Source organism: Anser anser, assembly GCF_964211835.1.
Source record: "Anser anser genome assembly, chromosome: 8".
Lineage (NCBI taxonomy): Eukaryota > Metazoa > Chordata > Aves > Anseriformes > Anatidae > Anser > Anser anser.
This window is the reverse complement of record NC_139728.1, coordinates 27,674,820-27,691,695: the sequence shown is the minus strand read 5'-3', so window position 1 is coordinate 27,691,695 and position 16,876 is coordinate 27,674,820. Positions and strand designations below refer to the sequence as shown.

Below are 16,876 nucleotides of genomic sequence, written 5' to 3'. Positions count from 1 at the left end.
AATAGGCACATTCTGCACCCCCACCCCCCCGGCTCAATAAAAGCACCATTTGTGTGGCAAATAGCCAAGGGTTTTATGAATACAGCTCTTACTTTCTCCAGCTGCTAGAAACCTTTCTCGAATATGAATTAAAATAAAAGCCATGCTAGACACTTCTAGCACTCATAATTCTGCTATTTTTGGGCTGCGGTGTGGAGTTCTTGCATCAGAAATCTCGGTTTGAGAGGCTTCTTTCAAATATGATTAAACAGAAGGAAACCTGAGAGATGGATGACTTCAATCTCACACACGACAAGGATCATCAGGACCTTGATGCGATTGCATCCCCAGATCTGATGTTTCCCTAGCTATTGTGGCTGAAATCCCATCCCTGATATCTTTATATAGACTTACCCTTCCTTCAGGAAACCTTTGGGGTGTGTTCTTGAGAAATTGGTACGTGCTGGGTTAGGTGTTTTTAATAAATCAGCTACACAGGAGAAGACGAGATAAGGACCGCCATCCATGCACGGGAATCTCCTGGAGGTTTTAGGGAAGCATTTTTCGTTACATCATGGGAACGAGCTTTGGTAAGAGAAAGGGGAAACCATGGTAACGGCAGTGAGCTGTGAGTTTGCGTGTCGGGGAGAGCCGCGTCTGGGCGACTTGTCACGCAGGCAGGCGTGGGACAGGGACAGGCGCTCACTCCGGTGCGCACGCACCGCGCGGGGGAGGAAGCAGCGTCTTCTGGAGGAAGGATTTGGACAGTTTACAGTCAGGGATTTTGTGCAAATATCAGCCCTGTGCTTACCTGTGTGCAGGTACTTCCCTGCTGAGTGGGGCTTTTGCCTTGCTTGAAGTCCCTCAGGAGGGTTGGTACCACCTGGGCAGCGGCTGCAGAGGAGCTTGAGGCATCCCTTCCCTGCAGTGTCTGCAATCCAGCTGCCCCTCTTGCTATAACATATTCAGGCCAGAGCCTGAATTATGCTGCTTTTTTTTTTTTCTTATTGTCTTATTTCAGTGGCTGGACCCTCCCAGCTGTTCTGTGTGCCCGTACTCCTGCAATGCAGGCAGCTGGCAGTGAGAGGAAAAAATCTGGACAAATGTAAATCTCACCTGCTAAGATTTTGAAGGTGAATCGTGAAAATGTGCCGGAGGGGGATCTAGTTATATATAGGCTGTAGTGTCATTAAGATGGAGTGGATGCGAGTTAGAGGCATTCATTAAACAATCGTTTATTCCTAGACCTGTGCATGGCAGGGAGAGGTGAAACAGAGCAAATCCTTCCTTATAAATTTGTGTGACATGGCAACGTGATGGCTCAATCTATTTGCAGGAGCTGTAGGGATTTTTCACTTCTGTTGCATCAGTCTGAATCCCAGGCAGATCCGAAATAAACAAAAGAGCCTTCTGGAGACCACAAACTGTCTGAAGGGCCCTTGTACCTTTGCTTTTGGTCTACAGTCAGAAATTTGGATTATTGCTGGCTGGTAGGAAAGAGTGGGAATTCCCCTCATCATCTCAATTGTGCATCAGTCCCTTTCTGTCGGGGTCATCTTCTGGGATGAAAAGTTCAGTGTCTGCAATGGTTGTGCTGAGGCTTCCCCAGAACTGATGCTCGGAGGTAATTACGTGACGCTTTGGCACTTTTTTTGTTGTCTGTGAGTTGGAAACTTGTCTGAGGCTCCAGCAGCACTGCTCATGTAGGTCACCAAGCTTAACGAGGCAGCAATGGGAAATGTGTGTGAACTGCTGCACTCGTTTGTAGAAGGGACTTAATTATGTAGAAAGTTTGATGGGAAATAATTGCTAAAGGCTTTGGTACATGAACAAGTTGCCATTGTCAAAGAAGTTCTCAGCCACCAGCTGCTCTACGGGAGCTTCGTGTGCCCAGGCTTACCCTGGTGTAGATGTGGAGCAAGCTGCCGTGAATTTTCTTGCTTTCATACAAGTATAAGGCATTTTACGTGGGCACTAACTAGAGATCACCCCAAATGGGGTAACGTTTTACACCAGAACAACATGACTGTGTGTCACAACCCTTGAAGCATGTTGTGGGCATGTAAGCTCTCCCACTTACAGCACTCGTACGTCTTGTTTCTCTTCAACCTGCGTGCCTTACTACCATGTAAAAAACCTTAATGAATTAAGGCCTCACCGAAGGGGCATTACTCACATTTTACTGATCAGAAGATAAAACACCAAATGACACTTAATAAGGGGTGTTTTCCCTGATTCCCAGGCTTCTGAGTTAACCTCTAGACAGTACTTTCTTTAATAACTCAGCAGCATATTGTGAAAATAAACCTAAATCTGGCTGTCCATGTTAAAAACAAGCAAAGCAAAACCTCTTTCATAAGAAATAACAATCTTTCAGCTATATTTTGTGTGTCTTAGAGACAACCCCGTAACACACTAATCATGAGCACCGGATATATGCAGCAATATTACTGTGTAGCTAGGAATATCATCTTTTGCTTAGGGTATATTGTCTGCGAGTGCATCAATATAACTTTCCACTCTGCTTGATACGACTGCTTTTATAAGCCAGGATATCATTTTACTAGCGTGCTATCGCAAGCTTGTGCAATAGTATGATTTTTCAGTTTGTTCCAAAGCATACTGAAAGCACTCTTTTTTCCCCATATGCTTCAGTGTATGTTGTATTGGAAATGTGCTGATTAATTTGAGAAATAGTATATTATAATGATCCTGAAAACATTTTCTGACCAATTCACATGATAGAGAACTTCATCCTACGGTAGCATTTTTGTTCCATGTGTTGTCTAAATGAAAGCGACTCTCACAGCTGGCCTTCCCATCAGTTTTTCCCCTGCTGCCTAGAGATTAGATCTTCTAATCTGTTTTTATCGTTTCTGAGAATCAGCCATGCTGTTTTAGACCCCTCTGTCCTGCCAGCACTGTGGAGCGAGCACTCCCAGTTTCAGGGTGCCCTCTCAGCTGCAGGCCATGGGATGGCCTGGCCGTGGGAGCCGTGCTCGCATCCTCCCCAGAAATCTTCAGAGACCTGTTCCGAGATGAGAACGTGAGGCTTTCACAGCCCGCTTCAGCAGAAATTAAGATGTCTTTGCCAAGTTTGCTGGGCTGGGAGGAAAAATCTAGGATATGCAGATGGAGGTGGAATCTCATGAACTTCCCTGAAGAGCCCCAGCACCGCCACGTGTCACTGTGCGGCCTGGCGATGGATGTGGCAAAGCTGCAGCAGCAACGAAATGGGGTCTCAAAAGACCCCGATTGTCATAGCTGGCCTGCGCTGGGGTGTCTGACAAGTGGGAAACGGCTGATGATTTTGGGTTGTGTAAGTCAGCGTGTGGAAATGGAGTCCCGCTACGTTTCACGGCCATCTGAGTCGCACATGTTCGGTGAAGGCGCTTGTGATTTGGCTGTTATCTCTGTATGAGGGAGAAGTGGGAGATAAATCTGAAGGTTTTTCCAGACAAAAGGAACTTATCAAGTAATACTGAAACAGGCGGCTCGGAGCCAAGTTGGGATTTGGCCCTTGTTTTGAGCTGAGTAGATAGAAACGGTGGCCAAGGATCAGCTGGAAAACCATTTAACCTTTTTGAGATTGAACAGCGGCTTTTGCTGAGAAAGTCTCAGTTGAAATGCAAGCATGAGAAAAATTGAGAGCAGTGATTTGTACAGTGATTGACAGCATGTCATGTAGGACAACGTACTAGCTCACCTCCTGAAGGTTATACCATGTATGATCATGTATTCTGATGAGGTGGGGCAATAAAATATAAGAGGTAATAGAGAAAAAATGCTGCTTCTGATTCTTTTCACCTCTTCTGATGTGACTTTCCCTTACCCTGCACATCTCAAACTCTGTTTCAGGCCCAAGCTTTGCTAGCAGTGAAGTTAGAGGGATTAGCTCAATAAAATTCATGCATTCTAATACTGGTGACCTCTTTATTTGCTGAATTCCTCCCTGTTGCATTGTGGTTCTCTGACCTCCAGCTCATGTTTGCTGTTCCTTCATTTGACCATACTTTTTGTGAGCCGTTATTCTTTTTCTCTCTAGAATACCTAAGTTGATTTTTATTTTTTTTTAATTTTTTTTTTAATTACTTGGCTCCCTTCTTCTCTGATCCCAAGGAGCAAGGAGAAAGTAATTTAAGACTTGGAGAAAGCTTCTAGTCAGTTGGGCCACCGCATTTTCCTCATCTTATTATTGTGTGTAAAGGCATGAGAAGAAGATAGCTTCGTTGCTGATCTAGGATATCTTTGTGGGATATTTCACTGTATATCTATGATGACTTTTAGATTAATTGAAGAGTAGTATTCATTTCAATTGTGTTCTCCCTGTAAGTGATGGGTGCTGCTTTTCCTCATTTCTAAAGCGACCTGAGCTGTATAGATGAGAAACACTAGATAGGATCAGGGTATTATTGTCTAATGGCTACTTTAGCCATTTAAGGCATGCTGAAGCTATTGTAAAAAATGATTCCTCTCCAGTGGCTCAAGTGAGCTGGTTTTGCTGTACTGTGCCTAAAGGAAAGAAATAAAAATCAGATCCATCTCATGCTTACCTGTGCAGTGAAATGACTCTGGATGGCCAGATTTTTATACTACACATGTATTACATTTTTCTTGTCTTGCAGAGCAGCTGTGGTACCCGGGTAGGCTTCAAATTTCACCTCTGGTCCACAGTGACCAGCACTTTACATAGGGTCATGATGCAGGATGCTCTTGGATCTCGATGTAAAGTACAGGAAAATTTTACTCTTAAGGCAGTCCTGCTGCTTGTTGGCCCCTAGTGAAGAGAGTGTTTTATTTTGTGGTGCTCTTGGCTGGAAGGAGTTCTGAGACCTTGCTGTTTATCCTCCATTTGGAGTCCAATGCTAGCTTTCCTGTTTTTACAAAGGATAAAGTTGTTGATTGTAAGTTTGCTACAGGATTGTTATGAGATTGCTGAGAAAAATTCCACAAGAACTAATTTCCAGCAAAAACCTCAAATCCAATTCTACTCCAGCTGTGCTGCAGAGGTCTTTAGTCTGCCTTCTTTAACTTCAGCACTGAGCAGTATCTGTTAGGACAGCCTTCCAGAACAAAACCATACCAAAACAGAGCACATTGCTTAAACCGTTTCTAATGGCAAAAGTGAGACTCATTGCTTATGCATGATAGGAAGGCATTACAGAATTAAAGATATGCAAACCTGTGGGACAGGTAGTTATAATTGTTTGATATTTTCGAGTTATTTTTAACTGATGTATCATCTGATGCTCATCCCTCTTCATAAAATGCAGAGTAGCTCAAAGAATAGAGCTCCTGAAGTCTTTGTTCAGGCAGCATTTTATCAATGTTTGGAGATCAGCAAGAACTAACAAAACCTTAAGGATCTCACTTAAAGAAATTGGAGATGAAAACATCTGTTAGGTTGCCTTTTCTATCCTGTAGGGAGTGTATACGCTTCTTAGAACAGGGCTTGTCTTTGCACAGCACCTAGCACAGTGGGGTTTAGAGCCATTGCTTGGGATCCATAAGCCCTACGCACAGAAGTTGGTTAATGAGAGCACAAACATTTTTCTCTTTAATGAAATGCTACTATTATTTCAAATACTTTGTTAATATTCCTTAATTATTCTCTCCTTGTGATCATCCCCCTCTGCGTTTTCAATTATCAGTGTTTTAAATGAAGGACTTCTGAAGTATGAAAGATTAGATAAGGAAACGTTCAACATCAAGAAGCTTTTTGCTCAGAGGGGCTTTGAACAGGACTGTTGTATTGATTTGTTAAACCAGAGCCTGTGTTTTATCAGCAACACATAAATCAAATGGCACGGTGCACAACAAATGTACTTACAGTTTCCAATAGGCAAAGAGACCCTGTTGTCTGAAGTGCTTCTGCTTGATGGTTGACATAAGAGAATGAAGAGTATTTTTTGTTGTTGTGTTGTTCTCTCTTTTTTTTTTTAATGGAGAATGATGGAGTACGTCTATGAGAAAAAAGATTGAGCTCATTTCAAATCCAAGGGAAGCTGTTTTGCTCCTGATTCATGAACTGCTGTGTGTTACAGACCGATCCAGCCTGGCTCTGACAAAACCCATGCCCTGAGCCCTTTTAAAAACTGTGGCACCTCCGGGCAGGGTCATGCACACAGGACCCGGAGGGAGAGTGAGAATGCAGCTCCAGGAGCAGGGTAGCCCATTGCGTTGCTGTATAGCAGCGGCAGCCAAGTGTTTTTCTCGGGGGAAACTAAGGATTGTGAGCCGTGATGTTCCATCATACCTGAGAGATTTAATTTTGTCATAAAACAACACCTAATCAATTTAAGCCAAGCTTTACTATCACAGGTGTAAACCAAAATAAAGTCCCACTACCTTTTTGTACAGGTTTACCTTCCGTTAAACGCTGGCTGTTGTGTCAAGCGCAGGATGCCCTGCTGCTGATGCATTGGGTGATGTTGGGCAATGTCAATGTCCAGCTATGCATTTTAGACCTCCTTTTAACTTCTCTCTGTCCTGTAGAATACAAGTGTTGATGCAGGGGAGGAAAGAATGTAAATTGGGCTACTTGCGGTGTGCTGAAGAAACCAAGCAGAGTGTAAATAACATCTTTGATGAAACTTTAAGCTGCATATTGCTCAGGAAGCCCAACACAAATGTACGTCCTCCAGGTGGGAGGATGTGGCAGCCCCCTGCCTTGCATCCTGCTGGCTCTTTGTCCGTGTAGCGTGCTCTCCAGCTCCTCCTCCAAGCCTCAGGCTGGGGGTAAATGCAGCAATTTCACAGGCATCACCACCCAGTGGGTCTTAAACACGCAGCAGGGATGGGCCTGGCCTGACTGAGATCAGTTGTACCCACATTAAAGTCAATTAACTTTGAATGGGTAGGAATGAGAGCAAAATTTAGCCCGGCTTGTCTTCTCTGTGAAATATTTCGTGTTGGCTGAGATGAAGTCTCACCTCTCTCCTCCAGGCAGAGGCTGCTGTGTGCGAGAAAGCCAGGGCTTACACAGAGCCATTAGCACAAGGGAAAGAGCTTTGATCTCTAAATTGCACCATTTGAAATTGCAGATGAAAAAAAAATAATAATAATTAAAAAAGGAATTAATAAACCAGCAGCAAGCCTGCGAGTGAATCACTGCAGCTTCTCCCAGAGCAGCCTGGGTGCTGAGATGGGAGCAGGGCTCGGTGGGAGCCAGGCGTTGCCCCGAGGGAACTGAGCTGTGTCCATCCCTCCAGCCTCATTGCACCAGAGTGGGTGCGTGCCATTTTGGGGGACAGGCAGGGGAAAGCAGGGTTACCTGCTGAGGGGGTGCAGCCCAGGCAGACGGCTCACTTTGCACCGTAACGCTGCTCTGCGGCTGCCAGACCAGACCTGACTTGCACCCTGCCAGCTCCGAGCAGGAGTGGAGCAGCCGGAGCCCGGTGAGCAGACGTGCCCCGAGGATATGTCTGCCTTGTGGCGTGGAGGTGAGACCTGGGCTCGGTGAGACAGGCTGGGATCTCGGCCACTGGGGTTGTGATGTACCTGGAATAGGTGGTACTGGGATCCAGTTCTGGGATGGGGTAAAGAGGAGGAAGAAGGAGGATTCCAGCCTCACAGAGTCTTGTGATGCTTTTGGGGACTGAGGGCTTTATGGGCTGGCATATCCTGTGCTCACCCCATGGAGATCATGCAGGAAAGTCACGGCCAGCAGCACAGTGCTGGAGTTAGGGTAAAATACCTGCCTGTCCTCCTTAGGATGCACAGATCTCGGGGGCTGACTCAGCATTGTCACCCTGCACCCTGGCAGTGGGACAAGCCCTGGCACTTAGGCTAAATGGTTCCTCACCTGGAGACCAAAACCATCTTTGAGGGGTGCAGCAAGAGGTACCTCTTCAAACCCATGAAGAATTCTTTTTTGTTTGAGTTCACCACGCTGGCTTGTGGAAATCTGTCCAAAGTTTCCCTCAAAATCAGAACAGCCCTGCACGGGACCCATGCCTCCCACTGGAGGGGTGGCTGTATCCCACTTTGGTTCACTTTACAGTCAAATGAAGAGAAATAGGCACTTCCCATCCTGGGGCAGCCTTCTCTTATACATCTGGTAAATTCTTTCCCTGAAGTGCCAGTCTTTGCACTAGTTGGAAACAGGTTTTAGATGGCTCCAACAGATGTTTTCCTCTGAAGGGACCCCACCTCCTTATGTTTGGTTATTCCTGAAATTCTACGTTAGAGAGAGAGAAAAAAAAAAAAAAAGAAAAAAAAAAAGAAGGAACAGTCGAAGAAGCTTTGTCAATCAAAAATCACAGACGAAGGTCTTTTCCAACCTAAATGATTCCATTCCTATTTAGTGATGGGACTCAGTAGGTCAGACTGATTGTTGGACTTGATGATCTTGAAGGCCTTTTCCAACCTAAATGATTCCATGATTTCCACTGAGATTTTGGGAAACAGCCTGGTGTGAGCAAGCAGCTTAAAGCCTGAAGGGTGGCAGCAGCTCTTGGAAGAGGAGCAGAGCAGACCCCAGCAGCTCCTGGCACCTGCGAGGGCTCCTCCAGTCTCAGCTCTGAGCACTAGATGGCATCCAGAGTGAGGAGCTGGGGCTCCTGGGCTGTGAAATGACAATTGCAGCTGGGTCCAAAAATACTGATGACAGCTGGATACGGGGAAAAAAGAGGGGACGGGAGGTGGAGTTTTTCCACTTGTGCTACCATCCCTCAGAGGTTTTTCTCTGCTGAGCTGAGCAGCATGCCATGGAGCAGGAAGCTATGGCGAGGGGATGGAGGGGGAAGGCACTGTGCCCAAGTCAGGGTGTGTTGAATCCCCAGGGGCTGTTTACTCACAACCTTTTTTGCCAGGGGATGCTGCCAGCCTCAGCAGTGCTCGAGCATGCTGTGTGCATTGCTGTCTCTTCATCTGCTGGCCCTTGGTGTCCCCTGAGGTGTGCGGTCTGGGGATAGCTGCAGGTGACTGGAAATGCTGCTGGTAGACATCCCCTAATGAGGGAATTAACTTTTACTTCACCTGGTATAATAAATAAGCCAAACTGTCCCTAGGCCATTACTGAGCTTTGGGAAAAAGCAGAGACACCACAAGAGGTGGCTCTTGGCCAGGTGGCAGTTCCTCCTCTTTGCCTTGGAGATGTCTTTTTGGTGGTGTGGGTGAGCAGGGGGAACGTTTATCATCCCCCCAGTCCCATCCCACTCCTCTGTGTGCTTCAGGGAGTGCTCAGCTTCTACTCCGGGCAGGATTACTCCCCAGTTTGGGGAGTAAATGTCTGCAGGAGCCAGACGGGAGAGCAGATGAGTAAGTGGCCGTGGGCAGCCACGGGCAGGAGCACGGCGCTCCCTCCCCGCCTTGCCTGTGTATGACCTTGAGTTTAACAACTGAATGAGTGCTGTGCAATTGCCAGCATCATTTATGTGCTCAGGATCACCCTGTCTCTAGCCAGGATGCCCCAGGTCCCCGTGTATGCTGGAGGTGGCTTGAACAATGTTAGGTTTTTCTGGTCACTTCACTGCCTGGAGGTCCTGCACCAACCTCATCACTTTGGGTCTCATCACTACCCAAAACACATTCTCCCTCTAAAACACCTTTGTGCCCTTACATTTTTTATTTTGTCTGTTTGTTTATTTATTTTCCTTTTTTTCCTGGTGTGAATACAGCTCCAGGAATGCAGGAGAGCTTTACTGAGGTTCGCTTGGAGTTCAAATAGTTTTCTTCCCCAAAGTATATGTACCTACAAGAAATAGCTTCAGCCCGAGCACTGGGTAACGCTGAGTTACTACAGGCTCCTGTTTGTGTGCCTGTTCCTTTTACCTACAATTATGGGGAAATTGCCATCATGTAAGCAGCAGGCTGTATGAATAGCTTTATTATTTATTATTATTAGGCCTAGATGTGTGTTTTTCTTTAGATTGTATCAGCACAAGAAGTCACAATAATAATAGCTTTTTGGCTGCCGGTGGACTAGCCAAGTTTCATTTCTATGGACCATGAAACTTTTGAAGCAAGGTGCTGTTTATTGCTTTCTTTGTAAAATTGGAGGTGTTAAACAGGCGGAGAGGTCTCTGCTTTCTCCAGGCTGAGTTCCTGCAAGGGCGGTCATGTTGTACTCGTCCTCCCCAGCTGGCATCAGCAAAAGGGTCTCTTGTTACAGCCTGGTGCCAAGCTATTTTAAGAAGCAGGATTCCCCTTTTAGGGAATTTTTCATCATATCAGTTTAACTACTGTGGTCATTGTGCATTTTTTTGTTTGTTTGTTTCATTCTGTTCTACCTCCTGCCTTCAAGTGGGATGTGAAAGAAACAGTGTCTAAATTTGTGATATCTTGGTGCTATCTGAGTGTGGGAAACATGACCAGGGATGGATCAAAAAATAGGAAAAGATCGTGTCTTCTCCCCACAGTCCATTATCAGGAGCAGCGGGGGTTGTCTTCTTTCGCTTTTGGATCCCTCTTGTTTCGAAACAATCTCAGGGTTTTGAAAGAGGATTTTGACATTTACTGTTTGGTGTTGGCAGGACTGGATAAAGGAGATAAAGTGGCCTGTGACAAAGCACGCAAGCTATTTGTGATCTATTGTGCAACAACTGTCAGTGAATCTGTCTTTGTGTGTTTAAAGTGTATTTCTTGACATTTACTAGCAATTTTAAAGGGATTTACTCTTTGCGATTTCATAATCCCTGGTTCAGAGCAAACCTGCAGATTTTGAAAATCAGAGGAGACCATTAACGCCATAGTCTCTGGATAGCTCAAGCCCCCTAACTTCATCCTCTTCTGTACTGAGCCCAATACTTTTTGTCCAGCCATTGCATATCTTCCAGAAAGGCATTCAGGCATGGCATGAAAGTGGAGAGATCAACCACTAACCCAACAGTTTGTTCCAAGATGTGATCATTATCAGTATTTAAAATAAAATAGGTAATTTACTCCTCATTTTTCTTCATGTGCCTTTGGCTAGAAGATGACTTATGCCCAAACAAACTTATAAAAGCAAATATTTATTTAGCTCTTTCAAAATAAAGCAAAGAAGAGGGTAGATATATTATAGTGAATCTGTGTGGCTTTCAAGAGAAAACAGAGCAGCATCCTTCTAGTGGTTTGATGCTGTGGTCTGCACGCCTTTGTAAAATCATTTGAGCTGTATTAAAGTCAGTATCATATCCTGAACATCATTTCTTTCAGTGGCTTTTCTTCTTTGTATGTGTTTCTTCAGTCTTTTGAAATCCAATGTCCCGAGAAAAATTAAACTGGCACAGAAAAGTAAAGTAGGAGGGAAGGGTTGTGCACTTGGGGGAAAAAAAGGCATTTAACTGCGTTCATGGAAATGTGTGACAAATGAAAGCAGGCCGCAGGCCCGGATTGACCCTTTCTGGCTATTAGGCTACATTGCAGGATAATTTGGGAAAATATTGTAGACAGACAGAGGGCGTGAACCAAGTGGTTCATCCTAAGTCAGTAACATGAGGGCTGTAGTAGTTTTGTAACGTCCTGCTAACCCAACAGCGGATCCCACCACTCCTCGAATTTTGGACCAGGCTCTTATCCTAGTATTGAACAACCCCTGCAAGAGTATTCAGAAGACAAATGGGGAAGAAAATCCTTTTCAGAGCTATAAAACAATCTTCTGTTGCAAGGAGCTTTTTGGCAAGGCTTTCAAAGAAAACAGTGCTGAGATCCCCTCGATGAATAGGAACATTAATATATTAGGTATGCATTATGTAAATCCACACTTCAGTGGAGTGCTAGATAAGATAAATGGGAGCAAAGAGCAGGCTTTGAAGGTTGCTGGTAAGGTGGTTTTTTTTTTTTTTGTGTGCTGTGCCCCTCAAAGTCTTGGTGCAGGGCTCGCAGCCCAGGCGGATGGCGTTCCTCTGGTGCACACGGAGGAAACCTCCCGGGTATTGCATGGCACAGACAGATCAAGACCAGGATAGCCAGGGCTAGAGCAAACCAAACTTGTGTGCTGAAGCAAATATTTGGGGAGGGTCCAGCTTAGCCCCTTGCAAACACATTTAAATACTTCAGCCTTGGTGACAATGAATTATCGAGATGGAGACTTGCGAGCAGATAAGCCTGGGGACTCATGCATTGTATACAAATGCCCGGCCTGACTCTCATGTCTCACATGGGGCAGCAGCAAGAAGGATGAAGGAGCTTTTCCTGGTGCATCTCCATCTTCGTACCAGATGTTGGGAGGACATGAGCCCACTCTGCCTCGGCCCCAGTCCACACACCTGCCTGGCCGCGTGCTCAGGAGCTCGACGCTTGCTTTGAAGGCGATGCCAGAAGCTATCGGGTGGCCTGTAAAACAGTTTGGTCTAGACATGGAGAAAAATACATATATTTTTTCTCTTTTCGGTTGGATGCTGAGCGCTTTCAAACAGGTTATTTAGATAGTTTGCAACCCAAAATCAGTCCAGGCTGAAAAAATGTAGATGTGCCTGTTTACATTATAAACCACGAATGTTTGCATCCCGCAACAACCATCTGGGAAGTGTCCAGACGAGACGTTACTGATGTGTTAACTGCTGCGAGCTAACCGGTAATCGGTTCGGGGCTAAAATCTCGAGTGTGGACCTTTCCTACGAGACTGCTCTTTCCAACGGGGCTTTCATTTAGATCCTGACCTTGCAGCGTAATTAAAACATGCCACATTCTTGACTTTCAAACAAACTTCTGGGAGCCGGCCAGCGCGGAGCACAGAGCCGGGTTTTAGCGGGTCTGGAGCAGCGCGGCCATGCGCCACCTCTTTCATTAACAGTTGTTGACTGTGAAAATGCCTTCCCTGGCAGAAATTGCACATAAGGGCGAATTATACAGGCAGCCCTTTAAGGCTCTGCTAATAAACACATGAAAGGATTCGAGGGAAATATATGAAAATACTGCTACACTGAAATCCCTTTTAATGCCACCAGTTGGGGAGGGCGCGCGTTATGCAGGACGGGGGGTTCTGATAATTAACGTGCCCTTTCCGTCATTAAGCTCTGCTTTGATTTCCCAGCCCAGGTTTGTTCTGGTGCCTCCCCAGGGCTGTGGGACCGGGGCTGAGGGATGCTGCTGGGCCAGCAGAGGCAGGTACAAGGCAGCAGGGGGTGCTGTCAGCCTCCTTTTTGGGGACAAGGAGCCCACGCTGCCTTCGCAGGAGCTGTGCGCCCTGCCTGCGCCCAGGGGCCCCTGTCCCAAACCGGGCTCCTTTGGCTTCACGACACCTTCAGGTGAAATAACGAGGTGCTCTTTCCTACATTGTGTGCCTTTTGGTCTCTCGGATGACTTTCTGAGGCTGTTTTTCTTCCTAATCGTGTCGCTTGATTTTTTTTTTTATTTTTTTCTCTTTAATAATGCGAAGCAGAATCTTGTAACCAGAGCACTTCAGGAGGCAGCAAGATTTAGGGGAACTAAATTAAATTAAGGAGGAACACCAGGATTGTGAAACTTGGCAGGGGGACAAAAGCTGGTTTCAAAACAGGCCGGACTTCAGGGCTGTTGGCAAATCGAATGCATCTGACCCCCGGGTGATTTGGGATGCCAGGAATGGGTCCCTGACCCAGCTTCCTACCCCGTGGGTCACTGAGGCACGTGCTTGAGGGCTGACCCCCCTGGCCTGAATAAATCTGGATGCCTGATTTCATGAAGGGCAGAAAATACTGCTTGGGCTGGCCTTGGCAGGCCACCCCTGCGCCCCCTCCCCACTGCTCACAGCCCCTCTCCTGGCTTGGGGAGGAATGGGGCTGAGAATAGGTCTCAGCAGGGCAGCAGTGGTTCACCTCGGGGCTTTCCAGAAGGTCACTGCTGTTCAGGCCTTGTGCCTCCGGATCAGGCCACCTGATGCTCACCACCTATTTCCTGATTTCCCCATCTGGTAGGGAACGATCTGAGATAACGGATGGATAACCGTCTGCAAACCGATTTCTTATTTTAGGTTTCCCATAGATGTGGTCGTGAATGCTTCTGAATAATACAACAGGCAGCGCCTGCCCCTTCCTACTGCGTGTCCCCTCCGTAGAAGAGCTGCCAAAAATTGTCCCTGCGATGGAAAAGCCATGGGGACTCCTATACAAAACCCCACTGTATGTCTGAGGGGGCAGCGGTTTTGGCACTGGGCTATGCATCACTAAACGTGCAACCATACACGCTTTAAACTTCCACCTGCTCTGTGGCCTTGTTTTGCCCCCAGCACATCAGGCAAAGCAGGAGGGATCCCCCAAACCTACAAGAGGGACAGTAGGGCTGGATGGGGCTGCCGCTGCAGTGGTAATGCCAGACTAATGAAACACGTTGTAGGGGCTGACAAAGCACTCCCAACCCAATTAATAGTGATTTTACATTAAATAATGGGAGCGAGGGGGATAAAATACACTCGTAAGCCTTGGAGCAGGAACTGCCTCCCTTCCCTTCTTTCTCCCCCCAGAAATACCCTGGGCACCAGGTGGAAACCGCATCTGTCTGTAGGGTGCTCTGCCCCTGGCCCAGATCCTACTGCCCCCCCGGCCATGTTCTCCTATAGAAGAAAAAGTGAAAACAGGAACTTTTAAACTTTTTTTCTTTCTTTTTGACAGAAGTGAGACCCTTTGACCTGAATCATGATGATTGGCAATGCTGAATGTGGAAGAGATGCTTTCAGTTTTAAGTTATTGTTGTGGAACGAGCAGATTTCCGTGGGGGGGGGTTGGAGCCATGTCCTACAGATACATGGGGTACAAGCAACCCATTGCTGCCTCTTGTGCTTCAGTGGCGGTTTTAAAGGAGCTTATTCTCATAAAATGACCAGACTGGATGAATAAAACACAATTCCTGTTTCAATATTGTTGGGTTCTGAAATACTGCAGTTAAGGTGCAGATCTGGGCAAGAACAAATTTTACTGCAAATGCTTTATCTTCTGATACATTATCAGAATGATTCTTCTTTGTTCACTAGGGCCTGGTCCAGCTCAGACTGGAAGATGGTGAAAATCGTGGGAGATCTCTAAAAAAGTGGAGTAAAATTCACCAATAACATAAAAGCAGTTGGTTTGGTTAATCTCTATCAAGAAGAAGTGCAGCCCATGGCAGGAATTTACAGTAGGACTGAGAAGAAAAGCTGAGCCCTAAAAGGGTAGCTGGTGCATCGCGCATTCAATAATTGCATTTATGAATAAACAATTAAATATTACCAATGAATCTCTTGCATATTATTGACCAAGGCACAGAAGCTGCCTTTTGGCACTGATGGCTTGCTCAGTTCACGCTTGACAATGGGGGATTGTAGTGGCTGTTCCCTTAAGAAATTGTCCAAGATTGGGACTTATTTGTGCGCCATTGCTTGCATCAATTAACAGCACAATCTTTTTGTTATGAAAATGCAAACATTAGTGGCCTGAGGGGCCTTGTAAATGCAAATATAAAACTTTAATTTCAGTAACCCTCACTTTCCCTTTAAGTAAAAGAAAGGCCTTTTTTTTTTCCTCATTTGTTGTTACAATGACAGGTCTTTTTTATTTTAATTTACTTTATTTTACTTTATTTATTTTATTTTATTTTATTTTATTTTATTTTATTTTATTTTATTTTATTTTATTTTATTTTATTTTTCTCACTTTAAACACAAAATTGAATTGAACCCAGGGAATTTCCATGGAGATCACTGTCAATCAGCAGGTTTGGATGCACGCTCGGGGCGGCTGGAGCCAGCTGCTGAAAGCCTCGGGCTCCTTGGGGTGGGTCGGTGCCAGGCCCTGGAGAGGGAGCTGGGCTGGGCAGCAGGGCTGGCCCTGGGTGGGTGACAATTCCCATGTGAGGATTCTTTCCACTCGCTCCAGGCAGCCGGCGAGCCTAAATTTGGTACCTCCGGTCAGGGGAAGGAGAGAGAGACCTTGAGACGTGTCCTCGAGTCGCAGGGTGGCCCCAGCTGGGTGACCGCCACCACCGGGAATGGTTTTGGGTCAAAAACTGATGGTTTTGCCCTCCTCACCATGAGATGTGAGGCAAAAGAGAGCTGTCTCCTCAAAAGCAAGGTGGGAGATGGCACCCGAGTCCATGCTGTTGAGGCGCGATGAAAGAATTGGCGAAAAACCCAAGGTCTGTTTTCCCTTTTCTTTTTACACCGCACATATACAAGTAAAATATTAAAACAGCTACTTCGCTTTCTTCCTCCCAGGCTGGCCCAAATGTGCCCAGGTATGTGTCTAAACAGATTCCTGGAAAACCTGCCCCCGCCGAGGCGCGGGCTCTCGCCTCGGCTGCAGTCTGCAGCTCCGCTGGCGGTGGTTCTCCAGCGCGGACGGGAGCCCGAGGTCAGCTACAAGGCAAAAGCAGAAAAAATAGCGGTCAGATGCTGTCCCGAGCAGCATCCCTTGGTACCCACAGGCTCTGCCCGCTCCCCCGGCCTCCCTGCTCGGAGCTGTTAAAATTGCCATCCGGGCTTCCTGGCGAGCGCTTCATTTGCATCCCTGGCAATACCTAATTAGACCAAAGGGACAATTAGCCAAGGTAACAATTCCCTGCCTAACTCCTAACGCTCTCGTTATTTTATTTCATAAAGCTGGTGCTGCTGCCACGGGAGGACGAGGATGCTAGGCTTCGGTGGTGGCACCCAGCCTTCCCCTGACCCATCCTACAGCCCCGCACGGGCAGGGCAGGATCCGGCCCTGCGTGGTGGCCCTGTTGGGGTGTGCTGGGTGTTAGGGTCTGTGTGCACTGCACACACTCGAAAAGGGCCTGTCCCAGCACAGGGAGCAGAGCTGAGAGGCAGGGGGGAAAAAACAGGAGGAGAAAAAAAAGAGTTTTAAGTTGTTTGTCACCAGTTTTCTCCCCCTTCACACCACAACCACCTTTCAGGAGTCCTCCCTTGGAAAGGCTGGTTGTTTTTCTTCCCCCCCTCCCTCTGCCGTTGCACTCCTCTGCTTTGTGAACGCTAGAGGCTCTCTCCTTCTGGTTTGCGAAAAACTTTAGTTCCTGACTTTTT

General features: G+C 46.5%; 1 long non-coding RNA gene across 1 annotated transcript; it reads right to left on the bottom strand.

The window, feature by feature from the left end:
- Window positions 1–4,121: 4,121 nt before the first annotated feature.
- Window positions 4,122–4,709, bottom strand: LOC310903430. The gene is made up of 2 exons (XR_014587524.1): window positions 4,587–4,709; window positions 4,122–4,491 (listed from the first exon to the last, which is right to left on the bottom strand). It is a non-coding gene; the product is annotated as an uncharacterized lncRNA (long non-coding RNA).
- Between the last annotated feature and the right edge of the window lie 12,167 nt (window positions 4,710–16,876).